This window comes from Stenella coeruleoalba (genome assembly GCF_951394435.1).
Source record: "Stenella coeruleoalba genome assembly, chromosome: 16".
In the NCBI taxonomy this organism is placed as follows: domain Eukaryota; kingdom Metazoa; phylum Chordata; class Mammalia; order Artiodactyla; family Delphinidae; genus Stenella; species Stenella coeruleoalba.
This window is the reverse complement of record NC_137162.1, coordinates 38,887,381-38,902,381: the sequence shown is the minus strand read 5'-3', so window position 1 is coordinate 38,902,381 and position 15,001 is coordinate 38,887,381. Positions and strand designations below refer to the sequence as shown.

Below are 15,001 nucleotides of genomic sequence, written 5' to 3'. Positions count from 1 at the left end.
TCAGCCAAGCACCATGGTGGCAGGGCCTCGCTGCTACAAAGAAGACATGTTTTAGACAGTACTCATGTGTATGGGCAAAAAAACTTGAGGACTGTACTTGTGACTAATTGTATAACAGATTATCTTAGTTTCTGTTTTGTGGAAAGTGTAAAGCATTCCAACAAAGGGTTCTAATGTAGATTTTTTTTTTTTGTACCCATGCTGTTGACTGCTAAGTGTAATAGTCTGATCATGACGCTGAATAAATGTGTCTTTTTATTAAATGTGCTGTGTAACGTTAGTCTACTCTGAAGCCATTTTGGTAAACTATCCCAACAGTGTGAAGTTAGAATTCCTCCAGGGTGATGCCAGATTCCATTCAAAATTTACTTACACCCTGCTTTGGTGGAGAAGCTATTGTCTTCAGAAACTTCGGTATAGCTGAACTGACAGTTACTGTGTTGTGACCTGGAGTTCACTGTGAAAAGGGTCACCCAAGCAAAGTCATGGAGTTTTTTGGTTATTAATATGATTGTTGGCACATATCCTATGCAATATATCTAAATTGAATTATGGTACCAGATAAAGTTATAGGTGCGAATGAAGCTTGTGTATCATCCATTATCATATGTAATCAATAAATGATTTAATACCCTCTTCTTTGGAATGACAACTGTATGGATTTGGGACTGGGAGAGCTTTGGACCTTCCCTACCCACTACCCCTGATAATGTTGAATGCTACTATCACAATTCAAATTCAAAACTCTGCCAGAGAATAGAAACCAGATGCTGGTTAATGCCACCCCATAAATCCACAAATTAGAAGTTTTCAGGAGACATTTTTAAACTGACCAGTACCAGTAAGGATTTTACTCTTAACACAAAAACAGGCTTACATTAAAGGAAAACTGTGGTTTCTCTTCTGGTTGGGTGGAATGACACACTAGTAATTATCTATATGGAGATAAAAATTTGCTGATATGGTAAGGAACCATATTAGCTACTTTAATTTATGCTAACTGCAGTTTTCCTTTAAATATGGCACAAGATGACACAACCATTCTAAAATGTTGTTTGTATAGAAAATGATTTCTAAAACTTTATAACAGTTTACTTAATATCCAATCACTGTTATTTGTACATAGCTTCCTTTGAGCCCTCCCTTTGGTGCCCTCAGTTTCAGTGCCATTGTACTTAGTAGGATAGAGATTTGTTTATCACTAGGGAAAAAAAATTAAAATAGAATTACCATATGACCCAGCAATCCCACTACTGCGCATATATCCGGAGAAAACCATAATTCAAAAAGAGTCATGTACCACAATGTTCACTGCAGCTCTATTTACAATAGCCAGGACATGGAAGCAACCTAAGTGTCCATCATCGGATGAATGGATAAAGAAGATGTGGCACATATATACAATGGAATATTACTCAGTCATAAAAAGGAACGAAATCGGGTCATTTGTAGAGATGTGGATGGACTTAGAGACTGTCATACAGAGTGAATTGAGTCAGAAAGAGAAAAACAAATATTGTATATTAACGCATATATGTGGAATCTAGAAAAATAGTACAGATGAACTGGTTTGCAAGGCAAAAATAGAGACACAGATGTAGAGAACAATGTATGGACACCAAGGAGGGAAAGCAGGTTGGGGTGGTGGTGGTGGTGGTGGTGGTGGTGGTGGTGGTGGTGGGATAAATAGGGAGATTAGGATTGACATATACACACTAATATGTATAAACTAGGTAACTAATAAGATCTCCTGTATAAAAACAGAGAAATAAAATTAAATTTAAATAAATACAAGATCTATGGGATAATACAAAGCATGCCAAGTTACACATAATAGGGGCTCCAGAGGAAGAAGGAGAGAGAGAAGGGAATCAAAAATGTATTTAAGGGACTCCCCTGGGGGTGCAGTGGTTAAGAATCCACCTGCCAATGCAGGGGACACAGGTTTGAGCCCTGGTCTGGGAAGATCCCACATGCCGCGGAGCAACTAAGCCTGTGTGCCACAACTACTGAGCCTGCATGCCACAACTACTGAAGCCCGTGCACCTAGAGCCTGTGCTCTATAACAAGAGAACCCACCACAATGAGATGCCCATGCACTGCTACGAAGAGTAGCCCCTACTCTCCGCAACTAGAGAAAGCCCGCACAGCAACGAAGACCCAACACAGCCAATAAATAAATAAATTCGTTAATTAATTTAAAAAATGTATTTAAGAAATTATGGCTGAAAATTTTCCAAACCTAAAGATGGAAACAGATATTCAGGTGCAGGAAGCACAGAGTATCCCAAACAAGATGAACCCAATTAGACCCACACCAAGATATATCATAATTAAAATAGCAATAGTTAAAGAGAGAATTCTAAAGGCAGCAAGAGAAAAACAAAGAGTCAATTACAAGGAAACCCACATAAAGCTATTAGACAATTTCTCTGCAGAAACTGTGCAGACCAAGTCCTGAAAGGGAAAAATGTGCAACCTAGGATATTCTACCCAGGAAGATTATCATTTAGAATAGAAGAAGAGATAAAGAATTCCTCAGACAAGCAAAAGCTAAAAGAATTCAACAATACTAAACCTACCCTAAAATAAAAATTGAAGGGTCTTATCTAAATAGAAAAGAAACAAAAATCTACAGGAAAGGGAAAAATCATAATAGGAAAGGCAAATATATAGTCAGGACTAAAGATCACTTAGATAAGCCAGGACATAGATTAAAAAACCATCCAAAAATTTTGTAAAAGTAATTGTAACTACAATTAAAATCAAAATAATAAACAAATGACACAATAGACCAGTTGGACTTAAATGATATCTACAGGACACTACATCCAAAAAATCCCCCAGAATACACATTCTTTTCAAGCTTGCATAGAACATTCTCTAGGATAGAACACACACTAAGTCACAAAACAAGCGTCAACAAATTTATATCAAGCATTTTCTTCCAACCACAATATGAAACTAGAAATCAACTATAGAAAGAAAAATGAGAAAAGAACAAACACATGGAGACTAAACAATATGCTACTAAAAAACCAATTGATCACTGATAAAATCGAAGAGGACCAGAAAATACCTTGAGACAAATGACAATGAAAACTCAGCTTAACAAAATCTATGAGATGCAGCAAAAGCAGTTCTAAGAGAGAAGTTCATAGTGAAACAGGTCTTCCTCAAGAAACAAGAAAAATCCCAAATAAACCACCTAACCTACCACCTAAAAGAATTAGGAAAAGAAGAACAAACAAAACCAAAGTCAGCGGAAGAAAGGAAATAATAAAGATCAGAGAGGAAATGAATAAAATAGACATTAAAAGACAATAGAAAAGATCAATAAAACAAAGATCTGGTTTTTTTGAAAGATAAACAAAATCAACAAGCCCCTAGCCAGGGTCACCAAGAAGAAAAGAGAGAGGACTCAAATAAATAAAATAAGAAATTATAGAAGAGAAATAATTACTGATACCACAGAAATATAAAAAATAAGGGAATACTATGACCAGTTATATGCCAACAAATTGGACAACCTAGAAGAAATGGACAAGTCTGTAATTAAAAAAAAAAAAAACCTCCAAGCAACAAAAGGCCAAGACTGGATGGCTTCACAGGGGAATTCTACCAAATATACAAAGAAAAATGTATACCTATCATTCTCAAACCATTTCAAAACTTTGAGGAGGAGGGAACACTCCCAAAGTCATTTGATGAAGCCACCATCACCTGGACACCAAAACCAAAGACACTACCAAAAAGAAAATTACAGGCCAATATCTTTGATGAATATAGATGCAAAAATCCTCAACAAAACATTAGCAAAGTGAATCCAACAATACATAAAAAGGATTGTACACCATGATCAAGTTGGATTCGTCCCAGGGTCTCAAGCATGTTTTAACATAGACAAATCAGTCAATGTGATACACCACATTAAAGAAAGGAAAGACAAAAATCACATCATCATCTCAATGGATGCAGAAAAAGCACGTGATAAAATTCAACATTCATTCTGATAAAAACTCTCATCAAACTGGGTATAGAGGGAACATTTCTCAACATAATAAAAGCCATTATGGTTAAACCAACAGCCAACATAATACTCAATGGTAGAAAGCTGAAAACCTTCCCGCTAAATTCAGGAAGAAGACAAGGATGCCCACTCTCACCACTTCTATTCAACATAGTACTGGAAGTCCTACTCACAGAAGTCAGACAAGAAAAAGAAATAAAAGTTATCCAAATTGGAAGGCAAGTGTAAAACTGTCATGATTTGCAGATGACATGATACTCTGTAATAAAAACCCAACGACCCAAGTGCCCATTAACAGACGGTTGGTTTAAGAAGATGTGTATGTATATACACATACATATATATGGAATAATTACTCAGCCATAAAAAAGAATGAAATATTGTCATTTGCAGCAACATGGATGAACCTAGAGAATATTATACTAAATGAAGAAAGTCAAAGAGAGAAAGACAAATATTATATGGTATCACTTATATGTGAAATCTAAAAAAGAAAAATACAATGAATCTGTATACAAAACAGAAAGAGACTCACAGACATAGGAAAAAAAACTTATGGTTACCAAAAGGGAAAGGGAGGGTGGGGACTGATAAATTAGGAGTATGGGATTATAGATTCAAACTAATATATTTAAAATAGAAAGGCAACAAGGATTTACTATAAGCACAGGAAACTATATTCAATATCTTGTAATAACCTGTAATGGAAAAATAATCTGAAAAAGTACATTTATACATATATAAAATACTGAATCACTCTGCTGTACACCTGAAACTAATACAATATTGTAATTCAACAATTATTTCAATTTAATAAAGAAGCCAAATTATAGTGGGTCAAAGAGTAAATGAGAACTAACGGAAAGGAGAAAAGTCTTTAACAAGCTACAATATATACAGAGAAACAGACACATCACACACAAAATGCAGTTATCACTAAGATATTTAGATACCTTAATTTTATAAGTAATGAAACTAATAGAACATTTAGGCGCCATGATTTTTTCTGTGTGCCTTTCAGACACCCTTTAAATTATCTGTGGTGTCTGATCTGCCTATGGTAGGCAGATGCATGTATTTAATATGAATTCTTCAATCTCATAAATGCTATAATTCAATGTGGGATTAATCTTAATTCCAAAACTTACTAGTTTCATGACCTTGGGTTATATGGTTTGTCCAACGTCATACATCTAGTTTGTAAGGTAATTTGGGCTTTAAATTCAGATCTGACTCCAAAGCTCACATTCTTCATCATGGAGACTTCTGGTGAACATCCTGACGTGTGAGTCGGCCCCCACTTTCATCAATGCCAGCATGACTTTGGTTTTTTCACACGAAGCTACCTATCCTTCCCTTCCACAGCACACAAAATGAGAGCTATATGAGGAGAGACTGGATAGAGGTCCCTAGGTCAAGAATACGGCCAAGAGGCAGGAGTAAAAGCGTTAGTCTCCATATTCCTAAGGAGGAGGGGTCCATTCCTTCCTCCTCGCTAACCATGCCCTTTCCCGAATTCCCAGCCAGCTGTAGCCGAGAAACAGATAACCTGTTATACAGAAAAGTTCTCCAGCAAAGGCCTGTGCGAAAGAAGAGTGTAATTAAGTGGTACCATTTATAGAAATCACACACATGCAAACTGTCCAGGCCACTCTATACTCATTGTGGAGGCCTTCCAAATGGCATCATCTGTGATAAGCAGAAGTATGTCAATTATGTCATTATCAGAGGGAAAAAGTGTGTGGACAAAATAAAGCTCTAAATATTCCTTTGAAGTCAACCACTCATTTTAAATGGTTTGGACGTATAATGTAGGGAAGTGTTTTTAATTGAAAGAGAGTAAATAAGTTACTACAAAGGGTTTCAGAAGAAAAATGATGGTTATGCTAAACTGCAGCTATTTTTTAATGGGTTTTCCATGGCCATAGGCTTGCCTTCTTTGCATTTTCTTTTTCTCTTCTACTAGTGAAGAAACAAAAAATGACAGCAGCTGATGCCAAGTCCCTTTGAGCCATTGCTCTATAACAAAGCAATTTAGGGAGGCAGACAGAGGATGGAGTCAACTTTTATGAAAAAGTTGCTCATGTTTTCCTCTGATACAACTTTTCCATTCAGATGTTTTATGACAACTACAGTCTCTAAGGACTGACTAACTGCAAAGTTAAGACTGATATTTTACAATAAGACTTCCCTTATTACTTAATCACTGCAATCTGACAATAAAACCATCTGCCTATAATGGGCCAACTCCACAGACGGCACACGTCCAGAAAGCTGTATGTCTAAAAGGACTCATTGTTTTAACCTGGATGCAAAATTTTACTTTCAGACAGACTTTGAGTCTGAATTTTATGCCATCAGTGGGATAAGACATTTTGCTATTTTTTCCCCACTATAGGCACCTTAAATTTAAAAAATCTGATTGGCTTTACATTAAATGATGAAAGAATCATCATCAGAAGTGCTTGGGATGATACAGATTCTCACATTTGATAATCTGTTCCTGTTCTACAATCACAGTAACAAGAATTCCTGAGATTTATTTAGTTGTTACACAAGGGAGTGTGCTTTACATGCAAGTTATTGTTGAATTCACACAAGAATCATACAGGATAAGAACTATTATTTTCTCCATTTTACAGAGGAAAAAAACCTAAGGCTTAAAGATATTGAATAAGCTTCCAAAGTCACAGAATTATTAGTGGCAGTGGTGGGACTCAAACTCAAGAGGTTTGAGATTAGAGTCCAGTACTCCTAACTTTTATTACAAAGAAAACAGAAGGCATCAATTGCTATAAGGAATGGGAATCCACATCTAGAAGACCGTGTCAAATGGTTAATGAGTTAATGCACCTCAAGAAAGGGAGATAAGAATATTTTTTTAAACAATGTACATAGCATTTAAGAGACCTACAAATATGAGCCTTTTTTTCACTTTTGATATAAAAGAATATTTTGAAAAATACACAAGAAAACTAAATGGATGACTTTAGGTCAGAACTATTTTAAGGAGGCTAAATCTTGGTAAGTAGACCCTGTTTGCTAAGCACTTGAGAAGGTTTCTAATACTATTTAAAGGAGAAGTATTTATACCCAATTCATTTGGGTTTTTAAAGACTCAAAGGAAAAAAGAAAAAGTGCATTTTGTTACTGGTGACATACTTTCTAATCATGACATCAATTTCTTGAATTGATGCTTCATAACCAGGTTAACAGGCTTGTGTCACAATATTGTTATGAACTGATCAATTGAAAGCCCATTATTGACCCAATTATTCCAGAACGGGACAAATGAATGAGATGAAAGTCATGGTCTCTGAGGGGCCCAAGCTTGATCAGTTTGATTCTGTTTAAATGGAAGTACTTTTGACAGTGGTAAGGGGCACTATTAATGATTATGAGGAGGGAATAGATGCAAAGCTATGGACATTCACTTACCCTAGCTAAAGCTCACTCTCTGCTTATCTCTTGGTGCTGCTACTGTTGGTTATGGTAGGAGAGTGAGACCCTCTGTGGAGTGTCGGGGTGTTAGAAAATGAGCTTTTGATAAGAGTGGGTGTAGACAAATTGCTTGTGCTCCATTAAAGAGACAAGATGAAAATTCCTGTTGAGACCATGTTTCTTTAAATGCCAAACTACTCCAAATCTGGACTAGTGGGTCATGGTTTATGAGTTTTGCTGCAGTTTGTACATAAAAGAATCCACAGGATACATATGGACATAATCAGAGTGAGGCTGGTAGAGGCTGAAGGGATGAAATTCATGTGAAAACAAGAATGAGATAATAATAAGGTCCTGCAGAAAGGGAGAGCATGGGCAGTTTAAGTTGCAAGGAACAGACTTAAGCTGTAGTACTTTTTTTTATATATAAGATACATGTGGAAATAAGGATGATGAGACTGATCACATGCCGTGAACTTTCAAAAATTTATAGCCACACAGATTGGCTTCACATAGAAGGAAATATTCAGAAATTGGAAGCTGGTTTAGAATCCAACAGAACTCTAGACACTGGGTTGTCTCCTCCCCCTGGGCAACAGGAGCTCCTTGCTTCCTTCTCTGCTGTGATGTGAAACTACCCTCTGCCTCTGCTTCTTTCTAAGTCACTGTCTTCTGCCCTTCCTTCCAAACACTCACTTTTTTATGTGCATCTGGCATCTGGTATCTCCAGTGTAGAGAATCCATTTTGTTCATTAACCCACCATCCAATAGAGGGAAGGGTATTTGTGTCAGAAAACGTAATAGGCTTCTGGTTAGTCTGCAGGCCAGCTGTCTTTAGGTCAAAAGCCTACCCCTTGCCCAATAGCCATGGCCATGGTGCTGGAATTACAGCAAGTAGAATGTGGTTACCCATGGTGCTGGGACACCACACTCTCCTAGATGTCCTCCCACCTCTCTGGCTGTCTTCAGGTTCTTTTCCAAGATTGTGTTCTCTGTCTAGGCAATAAATGTTGGATTTCCTTGAGGCTGAGCCTTAGGCCTTTTTCATTTTTCCCCAATATTTTTCTCCTTATATAATCTCTACCACGCCCATGACTTCAGTTCATACACATATGCCAACAGTTTTAAAATGTATCTCTTACCTAGGTCTCTCCTTTGAGCTCCAGATCAGATATCTAATTGTTAAGCTGATATTTCCACTTTTATGTCTGAAAGAATTCTCATTTGCAATTTGTTCTTGACTTATGTTCTTCTGCTTCAAATCCGTATGTCTTCCCGTATACCCTTTCTTCCAGTATCCACCACTATCCATTCTGCTGCTAAAGCCATTAGCTTACGAGTCATGTTTGACATATGCTTCTGCCTCAAATCCACTTTCAATCTATCCCTCTGTTCTGTTAATCTCACTTCCTCAACATCTCTTAAAGCCATTCCCTTTCAGGCTCTTCAAAGCCACCACCCTAGTTCATGCTACCATCATCAATCTCCTGAACCACTGCAGGAATCTGCACATCGGTCCCCTTCATCTACTCTAGCCCCTTTTTGATGCACCCCTGACACTGCAGTCACGGTGAACTTTACAAAAAGCAACTCTTACCATGTCATCCTGAAATTGAAAACTCCCAGTGATTTCCTATTGCTCCTGGAATTGAGAACAGCATTTTTAATGTGGTCCTGCGTATCTAGTCTAGGCCCCCTCTACCTCACCACCTTCATTTTACACGGTTACTTTGTTCGAGCCACATTAGCCTCATTTCTGACCCTTGAATATGCTAGGATCCTTCACTGGGACAAGTTCTTTTTCAGTGGGCTGATCCTTTACATGGAAAGCTCTGTACTGCCTGGTCATCTGTATAACTCCTACCCATTCTTCAGAACTCTACATTTTCTGATCCCCATCTATGTCAGGATCCTCTGCTATAGACTCTCATAGGCCCATATTTCTGTCTTTCAAAAGGATAGAGATGTGATTATTATTTTTTTTATGTTTCCCCTCCAGACTCTAATATTCATATTAGCTAGGAACATTTTTTAAATTAGTAAATGTGAAATATATGGGCTAAAAACAACAACATAAATATGCACACAATACTACATCAGAAACCCCTAACACCACCAACAGCACAAATCTTTAATTAGAATATGTAGGTATAAAGCTAGACCACGTTCGCTTACTATAGTCCTTCTGCTTAAATGTGTTTTCTCCTATTTCCAGCTGAACCCATAAAGTTAGAAGCAAAATTTTCCAGTAGGTACTATTTATGATCTGTGCTTTGCTTTTCTAATTACCTTTGCTTCCATAATATAATATCCTTAACCTATAGTATCTTTCCAGTGATAACCATCTTAATTTACAACAACTTCCTCCTTGACTAAATTTAAATGTTAGGCCAATTCTGTTCAAGCTTTAAAAACTTCATTTGAGTTGGTTAAGTTGTCAGTCTAAACAATATTAATTCTTCCAATCCAAGAACATGGGATACCTTTCCATTTCTTTGAATCACCTTAAATTTCCTCATCAATGTTTTATAGTTTTCAGAGTATAGGTCTTTCACCTCCTTGGTTAAGTTTATTCCTAGATTTTTTTGTTTTTTTGGATTCAGTTTTAAACAGGATTTTTCTTTAACTTTATCTTTCTGATATTTCATTGATAGTGTAAAAAAACTGCAACAGATATCTGTTGGTTCATCAGTTGTAACAAACATACAGCTCTACATGGGTTACTGATAATGGGGGAGAGTACACACATGGAAGTAGGGAATGGATAGGAAATCTCAATAACTCCCTCTCAGTTTTGCTCTAAAACAATTGTCTTAACTGGACACCATAACACTCTTAGAGGAAAACATAGGCAGAACACTCTTTGACATAAATTGCAGCAATATCTTTTTTGATCCATTTCCCATAGTAATGGAAATAAAAACAAAAATAAACAAATGGGACTTAAACTCAAAAGCTTTTGCACAGCAAAGAAAAACTGTAAACAAAATGAAAAGACAACCTATGGAATGGGAGAAAATATTTGCAAATGAACTGTCCAACAAGGGATTAATCTCCAAAATATACAAACAGGTCATGCAGCTCAATAACAAAAAACCAACCCAACCAAAAGATGGGTGGAAGACCTAAATAGACATTTCTCCAAAGAAGACATACACATGGCCAACAGGCACATGAAAAGATGCTCAACATCACTAATTATTAGAGAAATGCAAATCAAAACTACAATGAGATATCACCTTACACCAGTCAGAATGGCCATCATCAGAAAGTCTACAAACAAATTCTGGAGAGGGTGTGGAGAAAAGGGAACCCTCTTGCACTGTTGGTGGGAATGTAAATTGGTACAGCCACTATCGAGAACAGTATGGAGGTTCCTTAAGAATCTAAAAATAGAGCTACCATATGATCCAGCAATCCCATTCCTGGGCATATATCCAGAGAAAAACATGGTTTGAAACGATACACGCACCCCAGTGTTCTTTACAGTGCTGTTTACAATAGCCAGGGCATGGAAGCAACCTAAATGTCCATTGACAGATGAATAGATAAAGAAGATGTGGTACATAAGTACAATGGAGTATTACTCAGCCATTAAAAAGAATGAAATAATGCCATTTGCAGTAACATGGATGGACCTGGAGATTATCATACTAAGTGAAGTCAGACAGAGAAAGACAAATATCATATGATATTGCTTATATGTGGAATTTTAAAAAATGATACAAATGTACTTATTTACAAAACATAAACAGAATCACTGACTTAGAGAATGAATTTATGGTTACCAAGGGGAAGGGTGGGGAGGAGGGATAGATTGGGAGTTTGGAATTGACATGTACACACTGCTATACTTAAAATAGATAACCGACAAGGACGTACTGTATAACACAGGGAATTCTGCTCAGTTCTCTGTGATAACCAAAATGGGAAAAGAATTTGAAAAAGAATAGATACATGCATATGTATAACTGAATCACTTTGCTGTAACCTTGAAACTAACGCAACATTGTTAATCAACTATACTCCAGTACTAAATAAAAACTTTAAAATAATTGTCTTAAAGAAAATAAAACTATTCAAAAAGACAAGTTCCCAGAGGAGTCGTCAGCTGATCACAGAAGTATGTGATTCAAAAGGAAGAAAGATAAATGTCAAAAAAATGAAAAAAAAAGTATACTCTCACTAGTAATTTTTTTCAGTCTGCAAAGTAAAACAATGGGGTATAATTTTGCACCTCTTACGCTGAAAAACACTTAAAAGAAGAAGAAAACCCACTGTTGGCATAAATGTTGGGAAAATGAGCCTGAAGCACTCTTGGTCGTAATGGAAATGGATTGGTTCAATAATATGTATGTCAAAATTTTAAATATGTATGTCAAAATTTTAAAGACATATATCATTTGACCTAGACATTAAATCTGAGAAAATAATAGGAAAAATGTAAAAAAAAATTTTTTTTGAGACTAAAGATCCTAATTTCAGCATTGCTTACACCAGTAAAAATTCTATAAACAACCTAAAGTTACAACAGATTGGTTAACTAAATAAATATGGTCAATCTACTCTATGGAAACCTCTGTAACCACATCTTTTCTTTATGTTGATGTATATTTAGTGACACAAAAGATGCCTGTGGTTTATTCTGTAAAATGCATATTATAAAATAGCATTTTTCATATATCATATCTATCCTCTAGAAATGCTTACGTCTGCATTTAAAGATCTCAAGATTTACCAAAAAGTTAACAGTGGATATATCTGAGTAATGAGATAGTGATTTCCACTTTTAATCCTTTCTATATTACTTATGTTTTAAAATAAGCATTATTACTTTTATAATAAAGTTGAAAAAGAGGCATAATACACAGTCAGTTAAAAGCATTTAAGAGAGATAATTCACACTTGTTCCTGTATCCAAGCTAGAGCCCGCCACCTCAGGTTTCTCAAACCTGAAAATTTCTGATTTGGAGAGGACTTCACTTTCCAAGAATGGTATAATAACTCTACCATGCCATCTAGTGTTAAGAACGGTGATGTCTTAAGAAAAGCTGGCAACTCAAAAAGATTTTAAGTATTCCAATTCACAATTCTATAGGCAATTTGAGGAAAACAAGTACACCTTTTAAAAAGGACACTGAGATTTGCTGTGAGTGTAGAGTTAGGTCAAAGTTTAAATTGCAAACTTGCAGCTATGTCATTTTAATTAGGTTGTAATTGAAGAAATCACAAAACAATACCCAAGAGCCAAGGTAGTTAAATATTTAAACTGGTTAAGGGGGAGAGTGAATCTCTGCCCTTAGCCTCATCTCACCCACACCACCACACACACCTACTTTTACTACCATCACCACCATCACCTACAGAAGTTCAGAATCAACCAGTTTCTTTAAAAAGTTACAAAACCAAAGATTCTATCTGAAGATATACCCAGAGTCTACTTACTTTTGCTCTAAGTATAGAAGACAAAAAATGTGAGTAGCAGATTTATTTTCTTCTGTGTTATTGATAACAAATTAGTACTCAAAGAAGTTGATTTTCTGTTGGTAGCTTGGCTCCAGGGTCATTGGGAATACCTTAATACAACTCTAAGTAGAGCCATACACCAGTAAAAAATATTTACTGAGTACTTATATGCAAGGCTGTTTTAAGTGTTAAGAAACTATAATAGGTGTTATGAAACAATCATCTGAAAAGATAAAGTCTCTGCTAACAGGGAACTTATAGACTAGTGTGACTTTCTTAACTAAGCAAGATTTTTCCAGTTTGAGATCATGTACCAAGTACTTTGAATTTTTCCTGCTGTTAAAAAACAAAATTCAACTGAATAAATTTGAAGATCTAGTTGGTTCTATTGTATGACTCATGAATTGGGCAGCATCTCATCTAGTAGAGAGACAGGTGCGCCAAGGAACACCTGTTCATATTTCTCTTTTGCTACTAACTTTCTTATCCCATCCATACAGAAGCTGGATGGGATAAGAAAGTTAGCAAAAGAAAAAAAAGATTGTTTCAGTCAAGGTCGCCTTTATTTGAGGGAGGGGCAGCAGGGGTCTCATCAAGCAGATTACTTCACTATTGTTGATCCGGACATTCCAGACTGATTGGCTTAAAATTCGACTCCTGAGAGGGGTTGAAACTACAGTTCAGTCTTAAGTTTGTTGTCCTGGGAGCAAGTGACTCCACTTTCATACCTGTTCTTTCTTTGTTTTTTTGTTGTTGTTTTTTTAACACTACCCCGTGACTGATAATTTGATTTCTGGGCATTTATCTTAAAGAAAAAATACAAGAAACTCATCTCGCAATATATAATAGTGATAAATTGAAAACAACCTAAATGGCCAAAAATAGATGATTGGTTAAGAACCATTTTTGCAATAGAATAGTATGCAGACATTTAAAATGCTATATCAAAGCTTCTAAAAATAAAATTTGCAAATATCCACAATGTCCAATGAAAGAAGAAAGAAACAATAATATATGAACTATCAGAAGCTCTTTGGCAAGTGGAGTAATCATGGGTGATTCAATCTGTCAGAGTTTCAGCAACTGTCATGAGCAAAGGGCATGGCAAGGTCCCAGGACAAGATGAGATGGTGGAGCTATCCAAGTCTCACAGGATTCCCTAAAGAAAGCCCCTAACACTGCCAGGTACATAGACAACCAGGTTCCCTCACAATCCTCGGAATGGAAGATGGTAAAAACTGGGTAAATAGCTGTACTTTATCAAACCTACATCCCTCAGACTGAGGCAGGACAAGATGAGTCCGAAGAATATGGGAACGCCCTCATGTTTATAGCTTTCTGATAACCAAATATTGGAATAACAGTAGACCTCCCTTCCCACTCCAGTTTTCTGAATATTTTAATGCATTGAGTTGAAGGGGAACAGAATATGCCACCCCAAAATATGTCTCTTTGGCATAAGGATAATTTTGAGCTGGTTATTTTTAAGAACTGGCAGACATAGGAAAAGCTCTGAAAACCAAATAAAGTAAGAGACATTTACATTTATAAGGGAAATCTCCATTTGTAGTGTGTCTCCCTCTCTGTACCAGGAAGAAGAAGATGACAAAATCTCTAGTAAATCTTATCAATGGAGAAGACAGAGACTTAGATCTCCATAACAACGTACGCTTGTTTACTCTGCCTTTCCTGGTAACCTCCCCATAACTGGCCATTCCTCTTCCCATCAACATCTTCTATCTTTAGCTGAAGATGGTATTTAAGGAGGTGGCTTAGGTCATTTCAGGGAGTTACTCAGTTTTCCTGGGTACCTTCCACGTATATAGGACGTACACATGTTATTTAACTTCTGTTTTTCTCCTCTTAATCTGCCTTTTATTACAGGGAAGTCTCAGTCAAGAGCCTAAAAGGGTAAAGGGAAAATTATTTTTCATGCCCCTCCCCATACCCCAACCCCGCCAGAGTGACCAAGCAAGGCTTACTTCCTCTTCTGTAAAATAGACTGTTTGACTAGGAGTGTTGACGTGCCTTTTCCAGCTTTCTAGTCTATTGTATTGGCCCTTC

General features: G+C 36.5%; 1 protein-coding gene across 3 annotated transcripts in view; it reads right to left on the bottom strand.

The window, feature by feature from the left end:
• PRKG1 (protein kinase cGMP-dependent 1) overlaps nt 1–15,001 on the bottom strand; it is a 1,402,246-nt gene that overhangs the window by 1,249,526 nt on the left and 137,719 nt on the right. The gene's annotated exons all lie outside the window — the stretch shown is intronic.